Genomic DNA, 16,873 nt, shown 5'->3' with positions numbered 1-16,873 from the left:
GGAAGAGTATAAAACCAGGTGGGCTCCCAGGACATAGAGAAGGCAGGAGTATAAGGGGAGGTGGAGACCTGAGGGTGAGGGATGGGAGAGAGAAAAGCAGAAGAAAGAGGAAGCTAGAGAAAAGAGTGGGGGAGGAAAGAGAGGAAGTGGAAAGACAGAAGAGGGGGAAGGATGATAGAAACAAGGAAGGAATAGAGAGGGAGAAAGGCAGAGATCATAGCAAGTGCTTGGTTGCGGGCCAGACTGTGTTTCTGGGCTGCTGCTTGCTCAGGCCTGGCTAAAGCTGACAATGATTTTCCTGGGGGTGATCCAGGATGAGCAGTAGAAAATAGAGGCTGTTATAATAGTACTGATAATATTAATAAATGAAAGAGCTAATGTCGACGGTAATTGGGTTGAAAGAAAAGCTCGCTGCAGTGAGAGGGAAGCCATTCCAATGCCCATTTGACTTCAATTTGTGTCTAGCATGGAAATTTTAAACCCTTAGACACTGCATTTTCACGCTGGAAGGAACCTTGAACCTCTCAGAGGCTGTCAGCCCACTCATTTTACAGAGAAGGCTCAGAGAGATTAAGTGATTTTCTTAACACAGCCCTGCAAATTACCAGGGCTGTGGTAATAGCAAAATCTGAGCCTGGAAATCTTACCTCCCAATTTGAGCTCTTACCCCAGCTCCCCTCTCGGCCCAGCAGTGGGGGGTGGGAGGGGGCGGTGCTCTGTTAGGGTCTCCTCTGCAGGAAGGGTCTGGGAACTGTTGCCATGGAAAAACAAAGTCACTTCTCCCTTGAGTGTAGCGGGGTTCACTGGGAGCCTCCCTTCCTGCTGCGAGCGGTACCATAAGAACAAAACTCTACAACAGCTCACGATCCCAAGAAGCCACAGCTCAGAGCGCCTGGCTCAAGGGGAAACGTTCCATAAAGTATTCCAGCCCCACAACAAAGACTTGAGGAGTTTGCCCGCCACGTGGTGCCAGGCTAGTGTTTTTCTTTTCCTTCTCACCCAGGCCCATGCTGCTTCCTCCCCATCAGCCCGGCCATATAGACCTGCACTATCCCATACGGTAGCCACTAACATGGCTACTTACATTGAAATTCATGACATGAAATAAAATTTAAAAGTCGTTTCCCTCTACTAGTCACACTCCAAGTGTGGCCTGTAAGCCAGTGGCTGCCCTAACGGACAGCAGAATCCAGAGCTTTTCCATCCCTGCAGAAAATACCATTGGACATTGGCAGTAAAAGGCCCGCTTCTGTAGTTTTGCTGTTCTTTGTATGTTTGTCTTGCTGTTTCTACTGGAAGCTGCTGGGAGCCCCGCTGGGGGCAGTTGCAGGGCCCCGCCAGGCTGTGGAGCGCCCTGCAAGGCCAGGAAGGTGTGTGTCCCTGTAGAGCTGCCGCTGTGCCTCCTTTCAGAGCAGCGGACGAGGAGAAAGAGGAGACTCCACACTGCCTGCAGGGGCTGACTTGCTGGTCTCTTCCCTCACCATCATCTCTGATTCCTCTGTTCCTCCTCCGTGTCCCTGGTGACTAAAGGGTAAGTGGCTTGAACAGCCACTCAGGCTCCCAGGTCCTGCTGGATTGAGCTGAGCACTGGATTTATCACCCACTTCCAAACTGACTCATCCCTCTTCCCCTTCATGGTTTATTCCTGCATACCATGACCTCAATGTCCAATCCAATATATGGACTAACAAACAGGCAGCAACCACGGCGACCTGCAAATTGGAATCCACAAAGAAAAGGCCAGACTCACGTTTCCGGGCAATTACTGACTTCTAGAAGGAAAGAGGAAAGGGCCATTTCTTGCTTCCCCACCAAGTGCTGTGTATTTTGCCAATCAAGCAAAAAGAAACAAGACTAGTGGGAGATCAAACCCACCAGTTTCCTAAACATTATAGAATGCTCATCTGTTTTTGCTTCTACACCCCTCTGATTAGCTCAGATGTCTCATGGATTCTTTCACTCACTCACTCATTTTTCTTAGCCAAACCTGCACATCTGAATCACCTGGAGAGTTTTTTTTCAAAGCACACAAACCCAAAGTATAGGCAGGCAAACTGAATCGGAGAATGTGGAGAATGGGGAGGGTGTTGAGGGGCATGGAGAGGCATTGGGCCTGGGCTCATATGTCTCCAAAACATTGCCAGCTTATGCTGTTGCTGGCGCCTGGGTCGGAAGCCCTGTGTTCATTCATTCCTTTACCGTTCATTTATCTGCTCAACAAACATCCTTGCACAGACAATAGGGTGGTGAAGGCCTTGGAGGAGGAGACGGGAGTGGGCTGGAAGAGGTTAATGGGAGAAAAAAAAAGGACCTATGTAATCCTTTCAACAACAAAGATTTAAAACAAACAAACAAACAAAAATTCCTTGAATGCAAGGACTGTGTTAGGTGATGGAGAGACAATGGGCCGTATGCAGAGGTCTTTGGGCTTGGCTGCACATTAAAAACAACTGGAGAGCCTGGCCTGTGTAGCTCAGTGGTTGATCATTGACCTATGAACCAGGAGGTCACGGTTCAATTCTCAGTCAGGGCCACTTCCCCAGGTTTCGGGCTCCATCCCCCTTGGGGGATGTGTAGGAGGCAGCCCATCAATAATTCTGTCACATCATTGATGTTTTTAATCTCTCTCTCCCTCTCCGTTCCGCTCTCTGAAATCAATAAAAATATAAAAACAATTAAAAATATAAAAATTATTTTTTAAAAAACACACCTGGAGCACTTTTGAAAATCCTGATGCCCCTGCCATGCTCCAGAGCAACGAAATAAGAATCTCTTGGGAGTGGGACCGAGGTATCAGCATTTTTAAAGTGCTGCACATAATTTCAATATTTTGGCTTGAGGGTGAAAGAATTCTGTGAAAGCATGGGCTGGGGCGGATGGGGGTTCTCACTTATCCTTGTTGAGATCAGCAATCTTTGCCATGGAGGATGCAGTCCCAGCACCCATGCTAGCCTGCTGAGTATCCTCAGCGTCCTTCATCAGGCAGGCGTTAGTGCAGAGAGGATGGGGAGGACTCACCCAGGGAGCGTTCAAAGGACATAGGACTCAGTGCTGTCCCTAAAAAGGAGGAAACAGCCCCACCTCAGCCCCTCAAGTTGGTGGGACCACAAACTGGAACTTGAAATGGCCTGGCCCCAGGAGCCACATGATCTCTGCCTTGAAGTCTGGTGCTCGTATGCTCAGGGAACACCACCATTTTTAGAGGGAGTGGCCGTGGGACAAGGCCAGAGGCAGACATCTCTCATCTCATTCTATTATTTGTAATCTTTTGTCAACACTTTTATTCATGTTTTTTAAACAGTTTCTGAGCACCTAGCATGACTCAGGCATAGACACGGGGAGCTTGGAGATGAAAGCAACCTGGGAAATAGCTGAGGCTCCAAAAGAGACTGATGTCTTGGGCAGGGTACCCACGGGGCCTCGGGTGCTTAATCCGTAAATCAAGGACATAAAGAGGGAAATAGCTGAGGCTCCGAAAGAGACTGATGTCTTTCATGTCTCTGTGACTCTCTGTTGGGGGTTTAAATGGAAAGATGCTCTTGTCCCCTAAGCTGATTTCCTAGTGGCTGGTAAATAATATAGATGCTTTCTGGGGCTCCAAGGCTGGACCAACAACCCTTTATCATTCAAAGTAAACCCAACTGCATGTCTACACCCAGGAATTCAGCTCCACAGCTAGCGTTCTGCTGAGCCTGGGGTAGGCGTGTGGCAAGACCCCGGCCCACTCCCTTTCACTCTTCAGGGGGCTCTGTCTCTGCTCTGCCTTGTCTCAGGAACAAGGCCATGTGAGAATCTCTACACAGCCTAAGCGTTTTTTTCTTTTTTCTAAATTTAATGTGTGTTTTATTGTTGATAGTATTACTGATGTCCCCCATTTTCCTGCCCTTGGCCCCCTTCCACCCACCCCCTGCCCCACCCAAGGCCTTCACCACACTATTGCCTGTGTCCATGGACTGTGCATCTACGCATATAAGTTCTTTGGTTAACTTCTTCCCATCTCCCCCCACCCCTTCCTCTGAGCTCATTCCTACTTAGAGAGTTTGTTTGCCCCTGTTGCTATGGTTGTTACAAGCCCAAAGTTCTGACCGCAACCCTTAGAGATGGCCCCAGTTCAGGAAAGTGTCACCAGGCCAACGCTTCCTGGAGCGGGAAGAGTCTTCCAAAGCTGAAGGAGATGGTTAGCTGAGCTCCATTCTCTTCTGCTCGGCACCAGTTCCCTTCTATTTTATCAGACAGTTTCCAAAAACTGCAAAGGGAAGACTATGCTATAGGGAGGGAAGGAATTTTGGAATTAACAAAGAACTAGGTTCAGATACTGGTTATTCCATTTATAATTAGGCTGAGTCATATGAAGTGATGATGTATTTCCATTTCTACCTACATATGCAGAAATTTTATATATTTCAACCTGTACATAAATTTAATCTCGTTATGCCTCAATTTGTTCCTCTGTAAAATGGGGGTAAAGTTACTTATCTGGCAGGATTGTTGTGAAGCTAAGTGAGATGTATAACTGTGTGCTCAGACAGTATCTGAACAGATTCCTTTCATGTGAAAATGGAATACTCAGCATCTACTAAATGCCAGGCATTGGCTCAAAATATCAGTCATCGTCATTATTGTCATAAGCAGTATTATAGCAATCTGGTCACCCTTCCTTGTCCTCAGCCACATGCCCCTGCACAGCCCCTGTCACACCGGCAGTGGAGTGAGAATGGGTGTGGTGAAGGACTCAGGGTCACACAGGCCCAGAGTAGGTCTGGGCTCCGCCCTGTCCCACCTGGGGGCAGGTCATGCCTTCTAAGACCCTCGCTTCGCCCTCTGCTGAGGGGGCTCATGCTTCCTCCACAGCTTGTTTTGAGAATTAAATGACTATACATGCAAAGTACCTGACACAGAGTAGGTTCTTCATAAATGGCCTGAGGCCACAAGAGACACAGGTGAGGACCTTGAAGGGAGCAGGAGAGGGGCTCAGGACTGAACAGGGACATGGGGAGAGCTGGCAGCTAAGCTGACCACAGAGGTTTCCCTGCTCACCCGCTGGGACATCACCTGGGGGAGAGGTTTCTGGCTGTCGGGAGCCTGAGGGAAAGACCCCTCCCACTGGAAATTGTACTGGAAAGAGAGAGAGAGCGCGCTCGGAAAACACGATTACTGTAGCCATTGGCAACCAGATGCCGGATGCGGCTAAGGCCCAGCACCTTAATTGGGGATTAGAGGCTGAACTTTACCAACGCACTGCCTCGGTGGCTTCATTAAGAGCTGGAAAATTCTCCGTGCAGATGCAATGACCTTTTGTGAAGTGACCTAGAGTCTGGCTGGGCCCCAAGGAGCATCCTGCCCCGCCAGACGCAGCAGTGGCCTCCCCGCCTGTCCTCTCCCTGCCCAGCACCACGGACCTCGCCCCGCCCCCTCCACCCGCCTGCAGAGCCTGCCCTGAGAGACGGGGAAGGGAGACAGACCGACCACACACTCTCTGTACACTATGGTGTCACTTGATGGGGCCCGGGCAATGATAACGAGATCATCTCAGTTTATTTGGGACTCTATCTAATTCCAAAGCACTTTATTCCTTGGTATCAGAATCTCCTATACAATTATTTGTATATAGAGCATTCAGCCCAATGTGCCCTGGAAAGCATAAATGTGAAGCTATTATTACTATTATTTAGATAATTTCCCACTGAACTACAAGCTACTTGAGACTAAAGCTGTATTTTTATTCATCTTCTTGTCCTCTGCACCTAGTCCTGTGTGTTTTGAACGAAATACAGAATAAATATTTGTAACTGTTTAATGAAATAAGTTCATTTAAATTTCATAAATGTCTGTGAAGGGGTTTCCTTTCATTTAAAAACAAGGAACTTGAGACACAGGTAAGGAAAGTGACACACAGTGAGAGAGCTAGGTTAGAGGACATTCTATGCTGAGGGTGGAAGGAGGATATGGGGCTCTGCACTGGGGTTGGTCAGGGAAGGCTTCCTGAAGGAGGTGCCATTCTACGGGCTTTTCACAATGACTGAGCTTCAGAGACCCATAAGGAGGAGGAACCAATAAAAGGGAAATGCATCAGTAACCTACTGGGGAAGGAAGGAACACGCTGCAGGGAGTGGTGTGGGGAACAAAGGTTTAACAGGGCAGGTTGAGACCGAGCCTGAGAGGGCCTTGAATGTCACCCTGAAAGTTGAGGCTTTATCCTGAAGGCCATTAGGCTGGGGCACAGCTGGACCACCTTCCACCCAAAAACACCAAACCTGGGCCTGTGTCTCTCCGATGTGGGGCTCTGTGTTGGCCACTAGTGCCGGTTCTTGAAAGGATCAGAGCACTTTCACCCGAATACAACACAGGGTCATCTGCTGGGCAGCATGATTCATTCACTAGTGCCAGGAAAATGAAGAGAAGCAATCTGCCTGTGCCTCTAATGAGAAAGATTGGAACCCACAAGGTGCATGTTTATTACTGAGGACGCCACATTAATTATGGACTCTGAAGGGGGAGGGGAGCTGTGTGCTCAAGCCGGGGAACTTCTGGAAAAGGTAGCCTGAGTCAGGTGCACATCACTCTGGCCCAGCCTCTAGGGCTCACGCTCAGCCCCCTGAGGAATGTTTGCTCAACTCTGTATTCATTCATTCACTCAGCAAATGTTTCTTAAATACCAACTTGTCTAAGGCGCCTGTACCAAGGCCTGGAGGCCCATGTCTTGGAAGCCCCCAGAACCTGGTGACTGTTGGAGACAGATGCACACACCCTGATATTTAGAATAAAATTTGCTGGGATAGACTCACCCAAAACATAGGCTCCAAACCTAGTCTGGGGTGACTCCGATGGGCAGGGGTTATTTGGAGCTCCTTGTAAGCCACCTCGGGGGCTGGTTCTTTAACTTTTCAGCAAAGAGAGCCACTGGCCCAAGGTAGAGGGCAGTTGTGCCAGATCAAGAGCCATCCTAGGATCTAAACTCAGCGTGTTGGGACCAGAGCTCTAGAGACCGTATGACCAGGGAGAGTGGAAGAGCTTTGAGCAGGAATCTGAAAGGTCTAAGCTCCTTGGGCACAAGAGCCCTGTCATCCTGATTGATCCCTGGGTGCCCAGTGTCAAGCACAGGGCCTGGGGGTATTGTGAATGAATGAATAAATGAATGAATGAACAAACTCAGTCACTTTCTAGCTCTCTGACTTGGAAGGATCACTTCACCATCTGAGTCTCCCTCAATGTCTGTGAAACACTGATAGCAAAGGGTTATGCAGAAAATTGCTGAGATGATCAAATGTGGCAGCCCTGAATGTGTGCGTTCTCATAGATGTTGTGTCTAACGTAGGAAATTAGACCACCTTGAGGAAACATGATCTTTTTCATAGCTGCAGCCTCCCAGGATGGTCGCTTCAAGACACTCGTTTCTGTTGAAATTGAGATCTAAGCAACACCAGTAATTTGGCAAAAGTCATACCACCAGATCACAAATGTAGGTCATTTGTCTTTCCATCATTCAGTTGCATCAGCAAGTATTCACGGGGGCCCCCTCAGGTGCCGGGCACACCCAGCATTCTCTCTACTACATCCAGCTGGGGCATGGTGTAGGCTCGCCAAATGCCCGTCCTTGGAGACCATCTTATGCACCCTCTTCCTCTCACAGGCTAGGAGAAGGGCACTAGTTGGCAACAGGCACTAGGTCAGTGGACTGGGCAGTGGTGAAGTGAGCCTCAGGGATCTGTTTTCTGACTTTTGCTCCAGGCTCCCCCCTTCTATGTCTCCCTCCTCTCATTGAGACCAGGGGCCTGTTTCCCAAGGATGTGAGAACAGCAGTAACTACATGGCCCATGTGTATGGGGAGTGGCAATGAGAAGGGAGCGAGGGAGGGAGGGTAGAGGCAGGGTGGAGAAGAGAACCCGCTAGAGAAACTAGAGCTTGTTCAGACCCTATGGTCCCCAGGCAGGAGAGGTCCTCCTGTGCTGTCCTCTGGAAACACTCCCCGAGATCTGGGTAAGGCTGAAGAAACTCCAGGTGTGGAGTGGGGGCCAACCTCCTGCAGATGGGTCTCCCAGAGTCAGCCCCCAGGTGCCCTTTGGATGTTGGCTCTAAATTCTTACCTTTATCCATCCTTGGGACTTGTGGGTAGGTGTGAGGCAGAGGAATGAAAGCAGGGGATGTAGGAAGGGAGAGAAGTATGTTGCCAAACCCCATTCTGCACTACAGCTTTAGGGGCAAATTCTACATGTGTGCATGTGTGTACATGTATGTGCGTGTGCACAAGTGTGTGCATGTGTGTGAGTGTGTGCATGTGTATTTAGGTCAGAGTTGTCCAGAGAAAAAGAACTAATAGAATGTAAAAAGATTTATTGTAAGGAATTGGCTCACATGAATATGGAGCCTGGCAAGTCCAAACTCTGCAGGGTGGGCCAGCAGACTAGAGACCCTGGAGAGCCGATGTGCAGTTCAAATCCCAAAGCTGTCTGCTGCAGAATAGAGAAGAGCCGATGTTGCCGATGAAGTCCCCGGTCAGCCAGCTGACTGGATGCAGCCCACCCACATTATTTCCTTTTCTCAAAGACCACCCATTAAATGATAATCTCATCTGAAAAATACCATCATGGACATACCCAGAATACTGTGTGACTAAATATCTTGGGCACCCGGTGGCACAGCCAAGTTGACATACAATATCACAGAACGTCCGTGTGCATGAGTGCTCGGGAGGGCTTGAAGTATGGTGTCTCCCACATCAAACCAGCCCCCAGCACTAGGAAGGGCGTCTGCCATGGAACTTAGCGTGAAAACCAAATCTCGCCAACATGTCCTCTCAACACGTCTGTGTGTCTCCGTGTGGGGTTCCCTGTCATAAGAGTCGTGTGTCTCCCTGATTCTGGGTCTGGGGTCAGGGAGTAGATGTGACCAGATGCTGGTGATAGGAGCACGTGGTTCTCTCAGTGCTAACCAGAGTCCCTTTTTCAGAACTCCACCAGCCACCTTTCCAGCACTCACAGCACATCACTGTCCAGAAATGTGGCCATCACCCCTTTGCACGATAATAGAAGCACTAAGAGGAAGTGCCACGTCAAAATGACACCCTGACCAGGGACTGGGCTCGCTGCCTGTCCCATCTGCCCCAGGTGGTACATGTTTAACCAGGAAGTGTCATGTGGAACTGAGCTGGACACGCCTTGGACTGGATCCTCTTTCTCTCACTTCTACCTAAACTGCACCCTTCTGTAGAAATGGACAAGAGCCTGTGGCCTCCATCCCACGTGTGGCCTGTCCTCCTGACGCCCGCCTCTCCTGCACCTGGTCCTGGCTCCAGCTGCCCTTCCTACGCCTGCTCCCGTTCCCATGTAGAGCATGCTGGCTTTATCTCTACACCTTTGAACTTGTGTTGACATAATGCCAAGTAAGGTTCCCTTTTTTGTTCTTCTCTCAGATGTGTCTTAGATATCTGTGCCCTTGATTCCACCATGACCTTTGTGGTCCTTTTGCTGAATTTCTGGAATATTCTATAGAGATCCTGATTACAGTGACATCAAACACAAAGATTCGTTGGGGAAAGGGTATTCTTATATAGCGGAGTCTTCACACCACACCTCTCCATTTGTCTTTATATGATTGTCCCCAATTTTCCTGTATGATTGTGGTTAGGTTTTTGGTTTGGGTTCCCCCAGAAGCAACCTCTGAACCAAGGGTTCGAGAGTAAAGTTTATTGGAAAGTACAAGGAATTCAGGGAAGAGTGATCCAGGGGAGGAAGGCAGCCCATGAAAAGGCATTTTCTGAAACCAGCTTCTCAGTGGTGACGGGAGCCGAATCCCGCAGGGAAGCTGGAGAATGGCACGATGTTCATGCCTCCGAATTATCCCAGCTAAGGAGCACGGGGCTCCACTCAATGGTTCTGGGCTGCCTCTGGGAAGGATTAACTCCAGGAGCTCTGTCCAGGCTGTGTGGCCGTGGTTCCCCACAGGGTAGCCACAGTGAGCAAGAGCTGGTGCTACAAAGAAATGGTGGTGGCAACCGCAGAGGTGTGAGCACTGCCCGGGCTCCGGGCAGCCTGTAGGACAGTTCCTCCTCCTAGGAAGGAAACTGGGGCTGTGGCTGAAGGCCACGACAGTTCAGTATGGGTAAGAGCTTTCTGTCTGAGATGGTGGTGCCACCACCACAGTTTTCAAGCAGAAGCCGATGGACATGTCAGGGATGCTTAGAAGGAATCCCGCTGCCAGGAATCCGGACTAGAGCAGCGATTTTCTGCAGAGATCCCTGTGGCGATGCTATTAAAATGAGATACTGGCACTAGCACAGCTGCTCGGGTCTGTGGGGCCAGGCGACCTCTGAGGGCCTGTCCCACGTCACCAGCCCCAGCAGGTGGACAGGCCAGGGCGCTGTAAATGGGACCTGGCTCTCCAGCCCTGAGGACACTGCTCCCCTTTTTAGTAAATTGCTTGGCACTTTTTTAGTAAATTGTTGAGCAATTTCATATTCTTCCATTTGAAGTAAGCATTACAATGAATTATTTGAGCCTGAGCAGTTGGGGTTCTGAGCACAGCGGGCTCCTAGAGGGATCGCGGCTGGATGGTACCAGATGGATTCTCTGTGCACAAACGCTCAGAACATGGCCTCAAAGTGGTGAGTGCTCTTCCGGAAGCTGGGACTAAGCGGAGGGGCCAGGAGAGGAACCGGTTTCCCGTGAGGAGTGGGAGAAAGCAAGGCCCTCCGACCCCAGCGAGTCCACTCCATCCGTCAATGAACTCCCGGAGCTCTGGCGATTCCTGAGTATTTCTCTTTCCCCAACTCCTCTAGTAAATGCCTGTGTGGATGGGGGACAGGGAGTAATCAGTCAGAGGACACACTGATGGGTGGAGCCAGCCCCACCCACCTCCACCCACTTACTGCAGAGGGGTAGGGACAGGCCTAGCTAGCCCTCCTAGAAACACTACCGGTCCCTATCGAAAGAAATCTATTGCTTATCAAACATGCTCCACATCACAAGGGATGCCTTTGTGAATAAAGAGTTCCTAGGGGAAGGTGGGGTATTAATAGATTGTTCCCCAGGGTTTCTGAACATGAACTTCTTCACTCTGAGATTCATTTGGGGGCAGAGATGCTGTGTTTTGATTCAACTGAATAAACATATATTGAGACTCTACTACACAGAGGCAGCCTCTGCCCCAGGCAGAAAGACATGGCAGTTTATGGGATAACGAGGCAATTCAGCACAAATGCTAGCTCAGTGCGGTGTGCGCATGCAGTGATCTTCCCTCCTTTCTCCTCCCTTGCTCCCTCCCTCTCCTCCTTCCTTCTTCCCTTTTTCCTTCCTTCCTGTAATATATATATGTAGCACCTACCAGGTAGCATCACTCTTCTAGTTGCAGAGTATGTGGTGCCATATATAACAAATAAAATCCTTGCTCTCATGAAACTTACATTCTAGTGGTTGAAGGTAGACAATTAACAAAAACATCTATAAAATAACTTGCTATGAATGAAAGTAATTTGACTAGAGGATACTTGGGGGTGCTATTTTATTAGGGGTGGTCAGGGGCAGCCTCCAGGAGATGACTTTTGAGCAGAGCCCTAAGTAAGAGGAGGGAATAAACAATAAAAAATGAAGGGGAAGAACATTCCTGCATAAGGAAGAATAACGGCAAAAAAAAACAAGCAGAGTCTTTCAAAATAGTGGGATAAGTAAGAGATGCAAAGGAAGTTCAAGGCCAGGGACCTCATTAGACCAGCACAGGAGAGAACAGGGAAGGGTCAAGGAGGGCTGCCCTTAGGGGTGTGCCAGGGGGTACTGTGCCAGGCGGGGTTGGAAATGCAGCAGTGGGAGGGGGGTCCACACACAGGGAACTGCAGGGCGTGGCCCAGGGCTGAGCGTGCAGACAGCCTTCAGGCTGCTGAAGGTTGTCTCCTCTGAGGAGCCTGAGCTTGAGACCACAGGCTCTTAAGATGGTTTGTGAGGCAGAACTTTCAAGTGAGAGAGTTCATGGCTGTATGTCAAGAGGCTCACCAGCTGGGACACTCTTTTCCCTTCTAACCTTGGTGGCCCCATCTGTAAATGTAAGCTGGCCACTCTTGTTCTTGTGTGCACTGAATACGTTCAAGGTCATAGAGCCCCTCCATACACAGAACAGATTCTGGGTCCCCAGGAGGCAGAGCTGCTTCTGGGCCCTCAGCTCCTGCCCTGTGGGTGGCTGTCAGGAACTGAGGACCCACTTGTGAGGGAGGCCGCTCTCCTCCTCACCTGGTGCCTGTCCCTATCAGCCTGAAGATCCAGCCCTCCTACCCTGCAGGCCACCCTAGAAACCATCCCCTGTTTCCAGGCACAACTACCCGCACTGTGCCCACTGCCCAGCAGCAGAGTTGTGTAATAATATCACCTAGGACTGGAGCAACATAGAGCTGGCATTTCTTCCTTCTCCTCTCAGAAATCACCTCCCTGCTACAAGGCAAACGAGAGGCAGGAACACAAACTCCATCTTTGCAAAGTAGGAGAGACCTGAAACTTGAAGCCACAAGGCAGATGGACATGCCATCCCAATAATGAAGATCCAGTTGGAAGAAGTGGAGAAAGGACCAGCAGCAGAGCTCAGAGAGAACTTGCAAAATACATTTCTGGAAGGTGAGAAGCCCTCCTTGAGATGTAAAACCTAAAACACCATGATTTCCAAAGCAGGACAAAGGAAATGGAGTGGTCCCAGGAGAGTCTCCAGACCCAATTCCACGAAGCAGAGAGGGTGGAGAGAGACCAGCTGCCACCCAGAGACAGTCCATCCTCGTGACAGTGGGCCAGAAGGAAGGGCTGTGCCTGTGGGTGAGCCCACAGCGGCCTGTCTTCTCTGGCTGGAGAAAAGTAAAACCTAAACTACTGTACGCAGACCTCTGAGTCCTGGAGAGAAGTTCTGGCAACATGAACACAGCCCAGCCCACACACGCTAACCGCAAGGAAAGACTCCCTCAAAAGTGAGCATTTGGAAAGGAACCAGCACAGGTCTAGACAAAGAAAGCAAGAGGGAAGGACTAAAGAAACAGGAAAAACAAATAGCAGGCGAAGAAGAATCAACAGGAAAATGTTTCCACAGGGCTGAATAAATGGTGACTAAATATTTCACCATGATTTTAAAAGAAAATAATGAGGCAATTGTCTTGGTGAAGCAAAAACACTGACTAAAGATGTGAAAGAAACTAGTACCTATTATCTAAGAAATAAAGGATTGAATGTATTATATAAAACGGGGGAATTAAGTGTATTATGTAAAGTTATAGTTATGAAGATAAGTACCAGAAAAATACAAACCTTCTAAAATACAAACCTTCTAAGCAAAGGCAGGGGGAGGGGAGAGGGAGTCCACATAGAGAATGTTTTGAAAGCAAAAAACCAGAAGCATATCACAAAACAATGACAGAACTATGCCCAAACATATATGTCATATACTGGTAAATCCACATTAATAACTTAAACTCACTTACCTTATTTTTTTTTTAAAGGCTTTAAACTGTATCACAAAGCAAAACCAATCCTGCTGCATATAAAATCCACCTAAAACAAAGGGATTTAGAAGATTAACAAGAAACAGATGGACCATGGTACCAGGTACATGCACACAAAAATAAACAGTTCAGTATCTAAACACCGGGTAGGCTGAATTGGGTTGAAAAGAATGAGACAAACAATGGCACTTTATAATGCTAACAGCTACAATTCACCAAGAAATAAAGCATTCTGACTACCTATGTATAAATGGGTGACATCAATATTTACAAAGCAAATATAGAAGATATAAGAAAAGAAGAAATAGGCCCTCATTCAACTTTCTATGGTCAAAGATCAAGTGGATAAAAATTAAGTCTACAGAAGACTAAAATAATATAGCTTAATAAGTACATTTTATTTGTATATTTCAAATTCTGTACTCTTAAAACAGAGACATCTTCATTTGAAATGTTCTCAAAGTAAAAAAGTACAAAATTCATTCTCTGGTCATATGGCACTAAAACTAGAAATGAATAATAAAATCTAAAATAAAAAAAATTCTCACCACTGGGGAAAAAGTTTAAAGTCTTTTTAAAACAACTCTTAGGTAAAAAAAAAGGAATGAAAATATTCATAACATAGCAGAATAGTTAGAACATGATAATTAAGACAATATATATAAATTCAATGGGATACAGCTAAAGTAATATCAAAAGGGAAATTTATTTCATTAAATACTAATATTAATCAAGGGTATGTAAAATAAATGAGTTAAGCATTTAATTTTAAAAGCTATAAAAATAATAAGACAATGCTTAGAAAAGCAGAAGGAAGGATTTAATAGCTAAGAGCGGAACTAAATATTAATTTAAAAAGGAAAATGTTAGAATAAATCCAAGAGCTGACTTTTAGGAAAATACATAAGTAAATAAATAATCTAATTAATAACAGAGAAAGCAAAACTCTACCAAATAAGGTATATAGAGGGGGAAACCAAGGTATAAAGGAAATCAAAACACTACTTTCCTCAATTCTATGTAAATCCAGTTGAAATTTTCAAAAGACTGAATAATTGCATAAGTCATATAATTTTCTAAACTGACTCTATAAAAGATAGAAAATCTAAACAGAAAAATTACAGAAGAATAAATAGAAAAAGTTGGCAAATTTTCTCTCTGTAATAGTACATGCCAGAAATTTTTACAAAATAAGTTTCTAAGTCTATTTTTAAAAAGAGAAAAAGGAACCTTTAACACTGTCCTACACTAGAGATTGAGAGGTGTAGAGGATCTACACAGTCATGAACCCAAACAGAAAGCCAAAATGAAGAGACAAAGAAACAACCCCCAAATGAAAGAACTAGAGAATTCTCCAGAAGAAGGGATAAATGAAGCAGAGATAAGAACTGGAGAATTCTCCAGAAGAAGAGATAAATGAAGCAGAGATAAGAAATTTATCTGAAACAGAGTTCAGAGTAATGACGGTAAAGATGCTCAACAGCATGAAAAAGATATAGTAACAATGAAAAAAGAACAGTCTGAGATAAAGAATGACATAACACAAATAAAGAACACATTGGAAGGAATACACAGCAGATAAGAGGAAGCTGAGGATCAAAAAAGAGAATTAGAAGACAGAGTTGAAAATATCACTCACTCAGAAAACCCAAAAGAAAAAACAATTAAAAAAGCAGGAGGACAGCTTAAGGGAGTTGTGGGACAATGTGAAACATAACAATATTAGAATAGCAGGTGTGCCAGAAAAGGCAGAAAGAGAGAAAGGCATAGGGAAGGTGTTTGAAAAAATAATGGCAGAAAACTTCCCTAACCTGGTAAAGGAAAATGTCGCACAAGTTCAGGAGGCAGAGAGAACCCCAAAACAAGAAGCACCCAAACAGGTCCACGCCCAGACACATCATAATTAAAATGTCAAAAATTAAAGAATAAGAGAGAATCTTAAAGGCAGCAAGAGAAAAGAAAACTGTTATCTACAAAGGAGTTGCCATAAGGCTGACACCTGATTTCTCATCAGAAACTCTACAGACCAGAAGGGAATGGCATGAAGTACTCAAGATAATGGAAAGCAAGGAACTGAGACCAAGATTACTATATCCATCAAGGCTATCATTCAAAATTGATGGACAAATAAAGGCTTCCCAGACAAAAAAAAAAAAAAAAAAGGCTAAAAAAGTACATCACCAGCAAGCCAGCATTACAAGAAATGCTAAAGGGACTGCCGTAATGAGAAGAAGAAACAGAGAGAGAAACCTAACCATACAGAATTAAAATGGCAATAAATAAATACCTATCAATAATAACCTTAAATGTAAATGGATTAAGTGCTCCAATCAAAAGGCATAGGATAGCTGAATGGATACAAAAACATGACCCAACCATATGCTGTCTACAAGAGACCCACACAGGATGAAAGTGAAGGGATAGAAAAAAATTTTCCATGCAACTGGGAGAGAAAATAAAGCTGAAGTAGCAATACTCATATCTGACAAAATAGACTTTAAAATGAAGGTCATCACAAGAGACAACAAAGCTTACTACATAATACTCAAGGGATCAATTCAACAAGAGGATATAACTCTGGTAAACATATATGCACCTAATATAGGAGCACCTAAATATATAAAAAAAACTTCTAGAGGACTTTGACGGAGAGATCGACAACAATACAGTGATATTAGGGGACTTTAACATCCCTCTGACTTCAATGGATAGATCTTCCAGACAAAAACCTAACAAGAAAACAGAGACTCTAAAGGACACACTAGATCAGATGGATGTAACTGACATTTATAGAACATTTCACCCCAACGCAACAGAATATACATTCTTCTCAAGTGCACATGGGTCATTCACAAAGATAGACCACATGTTAGGACACAAAACAAGTCTCTACAAGTTCAAGAAGATTGAAATCATATCAAGCATCTTCTCAGATCGCAGTGGAATGAAATTAGAATCAACTATAGTAAAAACACCCAAAAACATTCAAACACATGGAGGCTAAATAGCATGTTATTAAACAATGAATGACTTACAAATGAGATCAAGAAAGAAATCAAGTGAAAATGAATACACAACAACCCAAATCCCTGGGACATAGCAAAAGCAGTCCTGAGAGGGAAGTTCATAGCACTACAGGCATACATCAAAAACAAGAAAAATCAGCAATAAACTATTTAACCCTAAACTTAAAGAACTAAAAAGAGAACAACCAAAAAAGCCGAGAGTAAGTAGAAGGAAATAATAAAGGTTAGAGCAGAAATAAATAACATAGAGAATAAAAAAAATTAAATGAAACCAAGAGCTGGTTCTTTGAAAGGATAAAAAAATTAATAAACCATTAGCCAGACTCATCAAGAAACAAAGAGAGAGGACCCAAATAAGTAAAGTCAGAAACAACAGTGGAGGGGT

The sequence above is a fragment of the Myotis yumanensis genome, unplaced genomic scaffold (genome assembly GCF_028538775.1).
Source record: "Myotis yumanensis isolate MYYU_CA2020_CCGP unplaced genomic scaffold, mMyoYum1.0.hap1 SCAF_10, whole genome shotgun sequence".
NCBI lineage: Eukaryota > Metazoa > Chordata > Mammalia > Chiroptera > Vespertilionidae > Myotis > Myotis yumanensis.
Note: the sequence above shows the minus strand (reverse complement) of the source record.